This window comes from Pleurodeles waltl, chromosome 10 (assembly GCF_031143425.1).
Source record: "Pleurodeles waltl isolate 20211129_DDA chromosome 10, aPleWal1.hap1.20221129, whole genome shotgun sequence".
Taxonomy (NCBI): Eukaryota; Metazoa; Chordata; class Amphibia; order Caudata; family Salamandridae; genus Pleurodeles; species Pleurodeles waltl.
This window is the reverse complement of record NC_090449.1, coordinates 117,283,658-117,298,968: the sequence shown is the minus strand read 5'-3', so window position 1 is coordinate 117,298,968 and position 15,311 is coordinate 117,283,658. Positions and strand designations below refer to the sequence as shown.

The window sequence follows — 15,311 nt, the reverse complement described above, 5'->3', positions numbered from 1 at the left end:
ATCCTTTTATCCTAATTCAAAAAATGTGCACCCTACCTGTGAATAGAAAACATCAGTTAAAAATGTTTTTAATTTTCTTTAAAAACTCTATATTTGATCCGAATCAGCGTGAACATCTGTACCTATGTATTAGAAACTTCCAGTACTTAACTATCCTGATAAACTAATTTATGTCAATGGACTGCCAGCTCTTCATTCTTATTAGGTAAAACAGGATGTAGAGTGTTAAGGCAAATGATCAGTCTTGTTTCTAATTTTCTCAACTCTAATGTTCTGTTACCACCCCTCTCATTAAATGGAATCCTGTCCAAAACCATAAATCTCAGCTTTTTACTATTCTGTTCATGATTTTTTTTTAAATGTCTAGCCACTGGGTAGGTTTTATCATAATTCGGAATTGCTTTCATATGTTACAAAACTCTCTTTTTTTGTTATATGAATTTTACTGCCCTCGTAGAATTTATTACATGGACACTGCAGAGTGCATACACTATAGTCTGAATTGCAGGACACATGTTTTTTTAATAACAAGTGGTTTCAATGTTCCCAGAAACTTAACCTCCTTACAGTTCACACTATTCTTACAGGCCTCACAATTTTCACAAGTAAAAAAACACTAATAGGTTTACTGGGCTCAAATTCAGGTAGCAAGCATGGACGCATTGAATCTTTCAGTGACATAATGTGCCTAAATGTGAATCTAGGATATACATCCAATACTTTGGCCATAGTTTCATCTGTATGTAAAACTGTATACAAAATGTATAAACTATATTTTTCTCTTCTCCTATTTTATTGTGAAAGATTGTAATAAATCTTATAGATTCAACTTTTCCCTCATCAATCTTTTTAACCAACAGATCATCTCTTTTGCCTGATTCACTTTTACTACTGCTTTTCTAATAGTCAACACAGAAAAATCTCTTTCTTTAAATCATTTAGACATAATTTCAATCTCTTTATTGAAAGCCATATCTGAACTACAAATTTTCCTGGCTTGCAGTAATTCACCATAAGGGATACTTTGTATTAAATTTTGTCGATGATTACTCCTTGTATGAAGCAAGCTGTTCCCTGCTGTTTTCTTTCTATGCAGAGCACTCTCCATTTTGCCATTCTCAATATAAATGTTCACATCCATAATTTCAGTAGTTTTAGAATGGATCTCCCCCGTTAATTTCAAATTGAGGGAATTGTCATTAAGGGTGGTCATAAATTGTAAAGTAGACTGAACATTGCCTTTCCAAATACAGAAAATATTGTTGATGTACCTAACCCAAAGAACCACGTGTTCATTGAACTCAGCGATGTTCCCAACAACCTGTTCCTCCCACCAGCCGAGCTATAAACCAGCATAACTGGGGGCAAAACAGGTGCCTATCGCAGTCAGTCCCTTGGGTCTCATGATCTATTGTCTTGTCAAAAATGAAACAATTGTTGGTGAGACAGACATAAATCATGACAAGAAACATTTCTGTATGAAGAAAGAATGACAAGGGCCGGACTCTCAAGAAATGTCTAATAGCCATAATTACATAATCATGGTCTATACATGTATAGAGATTATTGTCATCAAAGGTCATCAGGAGTAAGTCCTCCTCCCAGGTAACTCTGTTAATTATTCTTTAAAATCCTCTGTGTCTCTGATATATGAAGGCAATGTCTCCACAGAAGAATGCAGAAAAAAATCCACTTACTTAGAAGTATTTTCAAGTAAACTGCATATAGACGAAACAATAGGTCTTCCCAGGGAATTTTTTCATCTTTATGCAGTTTAGTCAAGAAGTAAATAGTTGTTAATTTAGGAAATTCTATTCTCAAAAATGTATATTCCTCCCATTCAGTTAGTTCCTTGTCTCTCCATTCTTTAAGTTTCTCAAAGTATGTTAGCTTGGCCTTTATCACTTCATCCCTACTTGAGATTTCATAGCTGTTAACATCATTTAATCGTCTTAGGTCTTCTTGCAAATACATTTCTCTTGACAACACAGCCACATTACCTCCCTTATCAGATTTCTTCATCACAATGGCTTTATTCTTTTGCAGTGATTTTATCACTTCTCTATGTCGAAGTTGGAGATTATCATATATAGCCCTCTTCACATACCTTAATGTCCTCATTTCCTTAATAATGCCTTTCTCAAAAACATTAATAGCGTAATTATTTATAGGGGGAAAGAGATAGAGTTTGGTTTAAACCCACCCAGGCAACCCACCTCAATATCTTTTCCCATGTCCAGTAAATTTAGAACTTTAAGAATGCCCACTTGGGTAGCTAAAAGTGACTGCTCTTATAGAGCAGGAGTTAAACATGAGTTGACATCAGTACAAATTATAATAATGGTTAAATTAGGGAATGAAAGGCAATTGAAAACCCACTGGAGTAAAGAGAAATGAATTAAGAGCACTTATAAATAAATGTTGGAAATGAATATGTAAAATTGAAGAATCCCTAAGGGGGAGTAGCAATGTTTAGCTGTGAAGGTCGAAATTGTATTGCAGTAATAGAATACAATACACTCCAAGATAGCCGATCCTCTTCCATCACAACAAGGAAGTTTGTTACGGATAGTCCTTTGTCTATGGTGGTGAAAATAAGCGAGCACTGTGTTTCAAATATGGTGGAGGAATGTTATGTTTACCCGTTATCAAGGAAACTGAGCTTTCCGAAACGTGTTGGGTGTTGCTACACGAAAACATCACTTCTATTGCTTCATAACTTGACTGTAGCCTTGGCCGTTTTCCTTTTTTGTGGATTTAGGATACTTGTATATTCCGGAAGAAAAGCTGTTGGATATGGTATACGGGGGTTTGCGCCCCGCCAAGGCCTGCCGCAATATATTACTTACTGGTGGTCGCCAATAGGTAGTTATAGTTAGCACCTAATTCCCATAGACAAAGCGCTTTTTGATTTGCTAATTACTTTAGCACCGTTTGATGAATCTTAATGAAATTTTCCAAAAAAGGTGCCCTACTTTTCCTAGTTCTGAGGGGAAAGTTAGGCATGATATGTCAAGCATGGACTGAGGAAAAGGGGGCAGTCAAAAAATGTGTTCTTCCCATGCAGGTTCCTGTAGTGACTTTGTAAACGAGTACAGCCCAAACCACTGAACGAAATTACACCAAAATTGTCAGAAAGCTACCTCTGTCCAGAAAGAGCCCTTTTTGTGGTTTGGTGTAAATCTGTTCAGAAGTTTTGGAGATATCAAAAAATATATATATATATAGATATCTAGTTACACTAACCCTTCGCGGATCCACTCAATGATGATCGATGGATGCGCGGGAAAAGCAAGGACCTGATTGGCTGGCGGACGCCATTTTTTTTCTCCCATGTTGGGGAAGTCACTGAAATAAGAGGCCTGGGTACTTAGACTCCATAGAAGAATTGGAGGGGTCCACTGATGGATCCCTCATGGGAAAAATTGCTTTTTTTATAATTTTTTTGGTGGGGGGACGATCTGCAGATCTAACATGGCGCCCAGCGCCTCCTATCTCTCCACCCATGTATTCTCATGAAGGATCCACTGATCCAAAAAAAAAACTACTCAAACCCTCTGCGCAAAGGCCATGTGTGATGTGGAGTTGGCTGCATGCAGGGGGATTGGCTGCATGCAGCAATTAGAAATTGCTTTATGTTTAAAAAAAACCCATAGAAAATCACTGGAACAAAAAGTTACAGGGACATTATAGATAGGTTGAATCTTTACCCATACAAAACCATAGAAATGCAGCAGTTATAGTTATACTTATCTGAAGAAACTATAACTTGTGCTGTTAAGTAATTTTAGGCCACAAGTTATAATTTCTTAACATAACTATAAGTGTATTATAACTGCTAAATTTCTATGGTTTTGTGTGTGTAAAACGTCAGCCTAACTAGAACGCCAAGGCAACCTTTTGGGGTTTTCAGTGGAAAGAAACCCAATAAATAATATATACTTTTATATTTATATATATATATATATATATATATATATTCTTTTTCATCTGTGCCCTCTCATTGTCACTGTTTATCTTTCTCTTCCTCATTTTTCTCACTTCTCTGGCTTTATCTTTTGCTACGGGTCGAAGTCTGATGATCAAAAATAAGTCTGGTCCCCAGAAATGAGTGCCGTTTCCTACCACCTGCAACCACCATCCTGACTTTAAGCACATCCTGTGGCTTTCCATTTTTGAGTCTGACAACCCCTTCTCTCCCATTGTTTGCTATAACGCTACACCATTTCTTCTCTGTAACTGAATTCCTGTGCTACATTTCAGACGTTTTTGCAGAAACAAAAATGCTTAAGTGAGGTATTTCTTTTGAAACGGCATAAAAGAAGCATTTTGTGCTAATTGTGCAGCCACAAGAGTCATTAAGTTCTGGGACCTCACGCAACATAGAATTTCAAGATTATCTTCCCTTTTTAGGTCTGGAGTAAGCCAAAACGTTTTAATTTTTATAAAATTATATAGATAATATATCTTCAGGACCTTTCAACCAGCCCTCTTCATCATTTGATATATTGCGCCATTCAAATTTTTACTCTGCCCACTAGAGTACCATGGGGCAAGGGGTCATTCCACTTCAGCCATTAGCTAACTTTATTATGAGTGATGGAATTTCTTCGGACTATTGGCCCACTGTACACTTTATGATAAATCAAAACTGTTTATTGTAATAGTTTTACAAAAATTGCAAAACCCAAAGTTTGGCAACTAATGCCAGACATATTGGCTTTACCAATGCTTGTTTTCTTTATCATGCAGTCAGTAAACCTATAGACTCTTCAGGATGAATGCGGATACTCTGAGCCGAGCAATGAAGCTCAAGTCTAGCGCTTCTCTGGGTTTTTTCTGTTGGTCTGGAAATGGGGCTATAGAAGATGTGCACACGCACCAGGTGGGCAGCGTGAGTAGCTCGGAGCTGCAGTTGTACTGAGTGTCCTTCTTTGGCTCGCACACACTTCACTCTTTTCCTGAGATTCCCATACTCCATCCGATACCTTCCCTGGTTCGCCTCTCCTCCCCTTTCTGCTGCTTAGGCCGCCTTCTAGACGTGTTTTTCAGAGGACTTGAAAATAATAATGATAATAACAATACTAATAGAGGCGTTAACACTAATTACAATAATAGCAGTAAAAATAACAGTAAGGCTAGCAATAGACACGAGTATGAATAATGTGATAGTAAATACTTGTGTCATTATTACTGGGTGCTGAAAACAATAATTAGCATTGCTGTTATGACCGATCACAGAGCATCATCTAGGAGGCAGTCTTTGCAGCTGAACCGTTTGTGAGATTTACAATTAGAAAAGCTAAGAAAAGTGTATAAGTTAAAGAAGCAACTTAAGCAGTGATCTCATTATGTATATATTTCTTGTTACTTGTAAGCTGATCAAATTAAACCAAATTGAATTATCTTAAGTCATTGATCCCTTTAATATCCAGCATAGTTGTGCAGGGGTGGGGTATGTATTATGGTGTACTTCTTCACAGAGTGGTTCTACGCTTTTTTTCACACCAAGTGCACCTTTCATGGAGTGGTTCACACCAGGTGTACTCCTTCATGGAGCGGTTCTACACTCTCGTCACACCAGGTGTACTCCTTCATGGAGCGGTTCTACACTCCGTTCACACCAGGTTTACTTGTTCATGGAGCGGTTCTACACTCCGTTCACACCAGGTGTACTCCTTCATGGAGCGGTTCTACACTCCGTTCACACCAGGTGTACTCCTTCATGGAGCGGTTCTACACGCCGTTCACACCAGGTGTACTTCATGGAGCAGTTCTACACTCCGTTCACACCAGGTGTACTCCTTCATGGAGCGGTTCTACACTCTTGTTCACACCAGGTGTACTCCTTCATGGAGCGGTCTACACTCTCATCACACCAGGTGTACTCCGTCATGGAGCGGTTCTACACTCTGTTCACACCCAGTGTACTCGTTCACACCAGGTGTACTCCTTCATGGAGCGGTTCTACACTCTTGTCACTCCAGGTGTACTCCTTCATGGAGCGGTTCTACACTCCGTTCACACCAGGTGTACTTCATGGAGCAGTTCTACACTCCGTTCACACCAGGTGTACTTGTTCATGAAGCAGTTCTACACTCTCGTCACACCAGGTGTACTCAGTCATGGAGCGGTTCTACACTCTGTTCACACCCGGTGTACTCGTTCACACCACGTGTACTCCTTCATGGAGCGGTCTACACTCTCGTCACACCAGGTGTACTCCTTCATGGAGCGGTTCTACACTCCGTTCACACCAGGTTTACTTGTTCATGGAGCGGTTCTACACTCCGTTCACACCAGGTGTACTCCTTCATGGAGCGGTTCTACACTCCGTTCACACCAGGTGTACTCCTTCATGGAGCGGTTCTACACGCCGTTCACACCAGGTGTACTTCATGGAGCAGTTCTACACTCCGTTCACACCAGGTGTACTCCTTCATGGAGCGGTTCTACACTCTTGTTCACACCAGGTGTACTCCTTCATGGAGCGGTTCTACACTCTTGTCACTCCAGGTGTACTCCTTCATGGAGCGGTTCTACACTCCGTTCACACCAGGTGTACTTCATGGAGCAGTTCTACACTCCGTTCACACCAGGTGTACTTGTTCATGAAGCAGTTCTACACTCTCGTCACACCAGGTGTACTCAGTCATGGAGCGGTTCTACACTCTGTTCACACCCGGTGTACTCGTTCACACCACGTGTACTCCTTCATGGAGCGGTTCTACACTCCGTTCACACCAGGTGTACTCCTTCATGGAGTGCTTCTACACTCCGTTCGCACCAGGTGTATTCCTTCATGGAGCGGTTCTACACTCCGTTCACACCCGGTGTACTCGTTCACACCAGGTGTACTCCTTCATGGAGCGGTTCTACACTCTTGTCACTCCAGGTGTACTCCTTCATGGAGCGGTTCTACACTCCGTTCACACCAGGTGTACTCCTTTATGGAGCGGTTCTACACTCTCGTTCGCACCAGGTGTACTCCTTCATGGAGCGGTTCTACACTCCGTTCACACCCGGTGTACTCGTTCACACCAGGTGTACTCCTTCATGGAGCGGTTCTACACTCCGTTCACACCAGGTGTACTCCTTCATGGAGCGGTTCTACACTCCGTTCACACCAGGTGTGTTCCTTCATGGAGCGGTTCTACACTCCGTTCGCACCAGGTGTATTCCTTCATGGAGCGGTTCTACACTCCGTTCGCACCAGGTGTATTCCTTCATGGAGCGGTTCTACACTCTCGTTCGCACCAGGTGTACTCCGTCATGGAGCTGTTCTACACTCCGTTCACACCAGGTGTACTTCTTCATGGAGCAGTTCTACACTCTTGTCACACAGGGTGTACTCCGTCATGGAGCGGTTCTACACTCCGTTCACACCAGGTGTACTCCTTCATGGAGCAGTTCTACACTCCGTTCACACCGGATGTACTCCGTCATGGAGCGGTTCTACACTCTTGTCACTCCAGGTGTACTCCGTCATGGAGCGGTTCTACACTCTTGTCACTCCAGGTGTACTCCTTCATGGAGCGGTTCTACACTCTTGTCACTCCAGGTGTACTCCTTCATGGAGCAGTTCTACACTCTTGTCACACCGGGTGTACTCCGTCATGGAGCGGTTCTACACTCTTGTCACTCCAGGTGTACTCCTTCATGGAGCGGTTCTACACTCTTGTCACTCCAGGTGTACTTCATGGAGCAGTTCTACACTCCGTTCACACCAGGTGTACTTGTTCATGGAGCAGTTCTACACTCTCGTCACACCAGGTGTACTCCTTCATGAAGCGGTTCTACACTCTTGTCACACCAGGTGTACTCCTTCGCGGAGCGGTTCTACACTCTCGTCACACCAGGTGTACTCCTTCATGGAGCGGTTCTACACTCCGTTCACACCTTCCTTCATGGAGCAGTTCTACACTCTCGTCACACCGGGTGTACTCTGTCATGGAGCGGTTCTACACTCCGTTCTACACTCTAGTCACACCAGGTGTACTTCTTCATGGAGCGGTTCTACACTCTCGTCACACCAGGTGTACTTCTTCATGGAGCGGTTCTACACTCTCGTTCGCACTAGGTGTACTCCTTCATGGAGCGGTTCTACACTCCGTTCACACCTTCCTTCATGGAGCGGTTCTACACTCCGTTCACACCTTCCTTCATGGAGCGGTTCTACACTCTCGTCACACCGAGTGTACTCCGTCATGGAGCGGTTCTACACTCTTGTCACACCAGGTGTACTTCTTCATGGAGCGGTTCTACACTCTCGTCACACCAGGTGTACTCCTTCATGGAGCGGTTCTACACTCCGTTCTACACTCTAGTCACACCAGGTGTACTCTGTCATGGAGCGGTTCTACACTCCATTCTACACTCTCGTCACACTGGGTGTACTCCGTCATGGAGCGGTTCTACGCTCTTGTCACTCCAGGTGTACTCCTTCATGGAGCGGTTCTACACTCTCGTCACACCAGGTGTACTCCTTCATGGAGCGGTTCTACACTCTCGTCACACCAGGTGTACTCCTTCATGGAGCGGTTCTACACTCCGTTCACACCTTCCTTCATGGAGCGGTTCTACACTCTTGTCACTCCAGGTGTACTCCTTCATGGAGCGGTTCTACACTCTCGTCACACCAGGTGTACTCCTTCATGGAGCGGTTCTACACTCTCGTCACACCAGGTGTACTTCTTCATGGACACTTCCGGGTTGAGCACACTGCTGTCATAAGACACACCTTTACACCTGGACCGCCTCATCAGCGTACCACATTAGCATGGTTATTTGGTTGGTCTTATAGAAGGTTTAGGGACTAAAATAGCAGAGGAGCCGGCCTGCTTTCACCTAGGTAACCTTTGCACACCGACTTTCACCGAGCTGTGTACCAGAAAGGCCACTGTGTGTTTTCAGTGCTTGGAGTTCTCTCCTCGCTGAGTCAGACATACTGAAGACCAAAAAAAGTTTTGAAAAGAAAGCCTCGCAGATTCCTGCCTCTTTGCAGCACAATTCACTAGTAAATATTGTTTGCTCTGCTGTTCCGAAGTTGAAGTGTAGCAACAGTAGAGGCACTGAGAGCGGGAGAGTAGAGGATGGGTGGTGTATAATTCAGGTGAGGGTAACCCCCCACCCCCCACCCCCCACGTTGTGTTGTGGTAGTCGAGGGGGGTAGAGAACAGTTAAGTTATAACCGTTGTATAGTGCTTTTTACCACACGTTGGGCACTGAAGCGCCTACCCTCACGGATAGCACTCTACACTGCATGGGGTGTGTAGTAGGGAGCATGTTCTTGTCCGGCATTTGTATGAGAAGTGTTTTCATGTCTGATGACCACTGGCATGCGGGCTGCCGTCCCAATATTAATTTTGATTTCGTTAACGTTGGTCCAAATAGATTCCTTTCTGCTAAATATGTGCACAGTAATATTTAGCAGCGAATGATTGTAAGTGTGATTGTTAAACGTAAATATAACTGGAAAATTGTAGCAAAAGTGTGAAAATGATTGGAACGAACAACGGAACTGCATAAAAGTAGAAGAGAGAAGCGGAGCTCCGTTCTGGGAGTTCCTGCTCACTTCAGCCCCCGAAGGGTACATTCTGGGATTCCACGGGCGGCCAGTCGGGCCCGGAGAAGGTGCTGTTCGCGTTCTCGTGATTCCCGGGGTCCCCTGCGCGGTCATTGCTCCACGAGGTGCTTTTGGTGATGTGAGTGGTCCGCATCCACTGTCTGTAAGCGGCACTGACGGCTCACGTGTCTTCCTCGCCCTTCATCCCTACCTCGCCGCCTCCATCTTGCGCTGCGTCACTCCGGCCCCTCCACCGTCTCCTGGGGATGGAGCCCGCGCTGGGAGCATCGCGGCTCGCAGTGTGTAAGCGAACAGCTCGATGAAATGCTCATTTCACGCAGGCACTCGGCCATCCAGCTTTGGAAATGAAGTCTGATTGTGAAAGGTCACTCCGGAGCGGACCGCCGAGTTTTCATGAAACCGTAATGAGTCACCAAACCGCTGGGTTTCATCTCCCTGCGCCGGATTGGAGGGTGTTTTTAAAAGGCGCCCCTCTTATCATGCAAACATGTTCTCTGACCCTCGCTTTTATGTTGCTGAAATTACCCATTATGCTGCACCTGGGGTGTGCGGAATTTCAAGAAGGCGTCGGCCGCTGTTCCGCCACCTCCCGGCCCCGGTCCCGTTCGCTTTTGTGCGCCTCCGCAGCTCCCCTCCCCTCATCTGAAATGACGAGAGTATTAGGCCGTAAGCTTGTAAAGCGCGGCGTTGCAGCCTACTGTACTCTGAAATGCCGGTCCGCAGATGCCGCGTCTCGCCGGTAAAGTTTTCCAGGTATTACAGAAGCAACTTGTGACGAGTATGCAGACTTTGACTTGCCAGTTCCAAGGCGATGATGCTGAGGGTTGCGGTGTCCAAGGTGGTCGGTGGACTGCGGAATTGAGTCGGATCTGCCTTCATGGTTTGTAAACTTCCCTCGTGTGCACATCCCAGAAGGACTGGCGTGACCGAGCCTCTCTAACTGCAGGTGATGAGTACATCGGCCCTGCCAGTTTCATAGAGTTCCTCTGCCTGTCCTCCGATGTCCCGTACGTTCGTGTCACTTGCATCATAGTGACTAGAGTTGCCACTAGACGTGCTGCTTGTATTTTATTTCGTGTGTGAGACGCACGTGGCCTTGAGGGCTAAGTTCGCTTGTGCTCCGGTGTTTGAGGCCTACACATAGCCCTCAGTACCTTGTGTGCTACAGGTGACTCGCTGTTTCACCCGGTGAAAACACACGCACAAGAGCATTCTTGTTCTTTCTGATTGGTCAACCTACATAGCAGACCCTAGCTGCTTAATTAACTAGGAGGGCCTAGCAGAGGAACTCCAAAGCATTTAAGTACATTCTCCCCCCTTGTTCATTTCTTTGTTCCTACAAAGAGTGGGTTTGCTTAAGATGAGAATTGATTTGACCCTTTTACCCAGCCTGCGCTGTCTTGTCACCTAATGGGCCCCATTTTGTGATACCCTTCAGCAGATAATACACAGTAGCATAGCACAGAAGCCGTGGGGCCCGGTGTAAGCAAGGAAAATTACCCCTTTGCTGTACTTCACTACATCAAAATAAATCAACCTCGGGGTCCGATGGGCTCCCCAAGAGTCTGTGCCCTGGCGCCACTGCACCTGCTGCGCCTCATCAATGCAGAAATCGTATGCCTGATCAACTTTCATCTACCCAGAAAATAGAGATTAGGAGGATTATCAAAGCCTTAAGCCACCCAAACTAGACATGTCTGTGTTCTTTGATCACCCAGCCTCACTTTCAGCACCAGTTTTGACTTTGTCTAAAGGCACAGTAAGAAAATTGCTGCGTTTGCATTCTGCCCAAGTCCCTTCATCTTGTTTGCAGATTAACCTAATGCTACGTTTTCGGTGTGACGTTATCCATGACCTTTTTGACTTTACTGTATTCAAAAGATATACACAATACAGTCATGACAGTCATGCTCAGCCCAGCATTTGTGCACAGGTAGCCATAGCCTGTCGCAGAAGGGTTTCTGCAAGGATAGGTGCTGACTTGGGGTAGGCCTTGTAATAAAAGTGGGCATTCATAGAGTAGGTCTGCAGGGCTTACTGAAAAATCTGTGTTGCTGTCACTTTATTATTATACAAATAGGTGAAATTTGCCCTACGGTGCTGTTACACTCTACTTAAGCCTACAGGGTCCAGCTGTGGACCAAACTGGGGTAAAACATGCACACCATTAATTGTCATGTTTCTCTGGCTTACTCCACAAATAGATTAACCTGACCCAGTAGGGGGAGTGGACAATTACTCTGATCCCCAACAGGATAACAAAGGCCACTCCACACAAAATAAATAAGTGATTGGCTCAGCTCCTAGGAAAGGAAGGGGTGTAGGGAAATCTGCATGTAATAATTAGAATATTACACATTGCTCCTGGGCTGAGCCCCATCCCTGAGGCAGGGACCTCTTTACTGGGCATGCTGCTGCCCTGCGTGTCTGGGTGAATGGCGAGTGTGGGGCACCCACACTACACTGCTGCTCCTGCCACAGGAGCAAGAGAAGAGCTGCTTCTGCCATGACACTGATTCTAGCTACATGGGCCAGTTCCTCAGGAACCAACGTAGGCAGGGACATCTTAAGAATTTTGGGGGCCCTGGGCCAAACGTATTTTGGGGGTCCCTGTTCAGAACAGCCTTGAAATTATGATCCAGTTTCAGCTCTTTATTGCCCCCCTTTGACCAGGTCAATGGCAGTGAACAGGCGCCTGTGTGCAAAATCTGAATGAATTTACATCTGATATTCATGGATAGTGACGTGTTCAATATTATAACACAGCAACAGCTCACGAATGTTACTGGGAATAATCTGACACCCTCCCATTTCTCATATGTAAGATCCTGTTTTGATCTAAAAAGACTTTTTTATGGATGCTGCATGTAGCATAAACATAACATTTCTCTGCAAAATGTCTGTAGTATACTCTCATACATCACCAACATTAAAAATAAATCAAAGGAAAGCAGTATTTAAAATAATCTGTTTAATAATTATTCAAGGCCATCATAGCAAGACTGCAAAACAGAGCTGGGTCTATCAGGGGGCCCCCTGCAAGGCTGGGGCCCTGGGCCAAAGCCCACTTTGCCCATGCCTTGGGCCAGAGCCCACTTTGCCCATGCCTTAAAACTTCTCTGAATGTAGGTTGGACCCTGGCAGGGCTGGACTATCGGTAGCAGGCACTTTCCCGGGCGGCTGATAGGGTTGGGGCTAGTTTTGCAGCAGTGGGGGCCGGTTTTATTACTGGGTTCCGGTTTTGCATCAGTGCTGCAATATCAGCCCACAGTAGCAAAAGCAGCTGTGCCTCACACTTGCAACCCCTTCCCCTCGGAGCCTGGTCCGACAAAGTTGCCAGGGCTTTTTTGAGTTCCCAGTCTGGCCCTGGACTCTGAGACAAATGGAATAAGAGGCTACCACCAGTGCTTAATTTGTAAATAAAAAGGTGCCAGTGCTTAAAGCCCTCCTCTTAAACACGCGGCTGCTGCAATTAAATGTGAGAACACCGAATACTGAGACAGCTTAATCCTGAAGCCATCACGGGCCTCTTCAATCCATTTAAAGCCACTCCCTGCCTCTTCTGCTCACTCTTGAAGCTTTCTACTTTCTCCCTTTGTCACACTTTTTTGTTTTTCCCTTCATCCATCTTTCCCATATGTGCCTTTTGCTCGCAGCAAATGCTTGAGGCCGAAGAATAAGCTCTGGCCCTCAAAAATAAGTGCCAGTGCTCAGCACCGGTAACAACAAGCACAAATTAAGCACTGGCTACAACCCCTTGGTTGGGCCCAGTGACCCCTAATTGCCCTGTGGCCCCCTGAAAGGGGTCTGGCAGGTTATCAGGTTACTACAATATTTTACTGAATAACAATTATTCAGGAAATGTTGAGTTGGTTTCTTCGGTGTACTGCTTACATTTTTTTCAAGAATTAAAAAGCATTCCTCTTCCACTACCCCTTACATTGTATGTCAATCTTTTCTCCTTCTGCTGCATTTTATACCCTCTCCTACCTCAGACACCAATTCTTCAACAAATACACAGGTTGATGGAAATTCTGCTTTGCCTATTTATTACTAGTACTCAAAACTTTTCACCTGTCTGGTAACCTTGGTGTAGAACACCATGCTCACCTTTTTGAAACTGTATGGTCTGTGGTGGCTAGAAAGTGATGTGCTTTATGCGTGTGGATAGGATAAAGGGTTTGCAGGGTTAATTCCAACTTTTATTGCTTTGCACAGAAAATACAAATTGAGCATCTAATTTCTTTATGTTCTATGCATGAGCAATTTGTGCTAAACACAGAAGCTGTCTTGTAAGATAGGTTGCTCTCCAATAAAGTTGAGGGCAATGGATTCTGTATCTAAGTCAACAACATAAATTGAGCTTACATTTAAACAGTATTCCTTACCGCTGTGGCAGATGTGTCAAAGTTAGGATTGTGTAGGTCTGGCATTAGCCAAGGCATTTTGATATTTGATATACTCCGTGCTTCCGCTTCCCAGAAGTGGTGCTGGGAATGGCCGATGGGAAGCGGTAGCACGGAGTAAAATAAACGACATGTGTACCAGATTCCAACAAGCGTCGGCTCCTTTTGTTGACCAATCTGGAGCACAAGGGCGTTCAGCATTTGATTCTGGAGGGTTGTGTGTGTGTATCTATCTATCTATCTATCTATCTATCTATCTATCTATCTATCTATCTATCTATCTATCTATCTATCTATGTATATATATATATATATCTGTAGTGTAGGTTAAACAGTGGCAGTCGCCACAGTGTAGTTATAATTAGATCTGTGTTTCTATAGCAAATGGATTTTCGATTTGCTAATAACAATAATAATATCGTTCTGGAAAGTTTCAGGTTGATCCATCTAGCTGGAGCTCAGAGAAATTGGGTGGAGATGTCCACAAAACACATTTTTCACATGTCATTTCTCATCGGAAAATTGAACAGCTCTTCAGCCAAAACATCTTAACGGAATTAGACCAAATTTGGAATAAAGCTACAACTTTACACAGAAAGTGTGCTTTTTAATTAAATCTGTGTAAATCTGCGTAAATCCATTCAGTAGTTATTGAGAAATTAAGGTTCAAAGTTCATAGATATATCAGGCTGTGGAAGTACCACGGACCAGCATATCAAAATTTAAGATCTCATTGGCTGCCTCACACCAAAAAAGGTTTTTGGCAGCCAGTGTAGGACTCTGGCTGTGAAAAAAGGACTTTTCCTTGCACTCTTCATACCAACGGCACAAGTTAGGGGTAAATACAGGTGAGCCGCATCCACCCACTATGCCAAGAAGTCGGTGCCCAGTAAAATATGGTAAATTTGTCTCTGTGCAGCGGGACACTTTCAGCAGCACCTGCACGTTGTATGCTTTTGTTAATTCTGGGCAGCAACATGAAGGATGGGAGGTGTCTTTCTTATTTTAAATTCCTGCTGGCCAATGCAAGTGCCAACATTAGGGGCCATCAGGCACCCTTTTGTTTAATTAACCTGGCTGGAATCTGCCTGGAGCCTCACACCTAGCTGCAATGGAGGAAACAAAGGCAAACATCTTATCACTTCACAGGTTCTGTCCCCGTATAGAACAGATAGGCATGCACTGGAAGAATGTCTGATGTGTTGGTCTGTCCCAATATTTACCAGGGATGTGGAATTCCTATAGCCGAACGCCCAGGACATACTCAGGCCAATGCAGGGTGTCAGAGCAATTTACATCATACGTAAACATTATACATT

The 15,311-nt window shown here is 44.3% G+C and overlaps 1 protein-coding gene across 3 annotated transcripts in view; it reads left to right on the top strand.

Annotated features, from left to right (window-relative positions):
• MAD1L1 (mitotic arrest deficient 1 like 1) overlaps positions 1–15,311 on the top strand; it is a 1,860,878-nt gene that overhangs the window by 554,438 nt on the left and 1,291,129 nt on the right. The gene's annotated exons all lie outside the window — the stretch shown is intronic.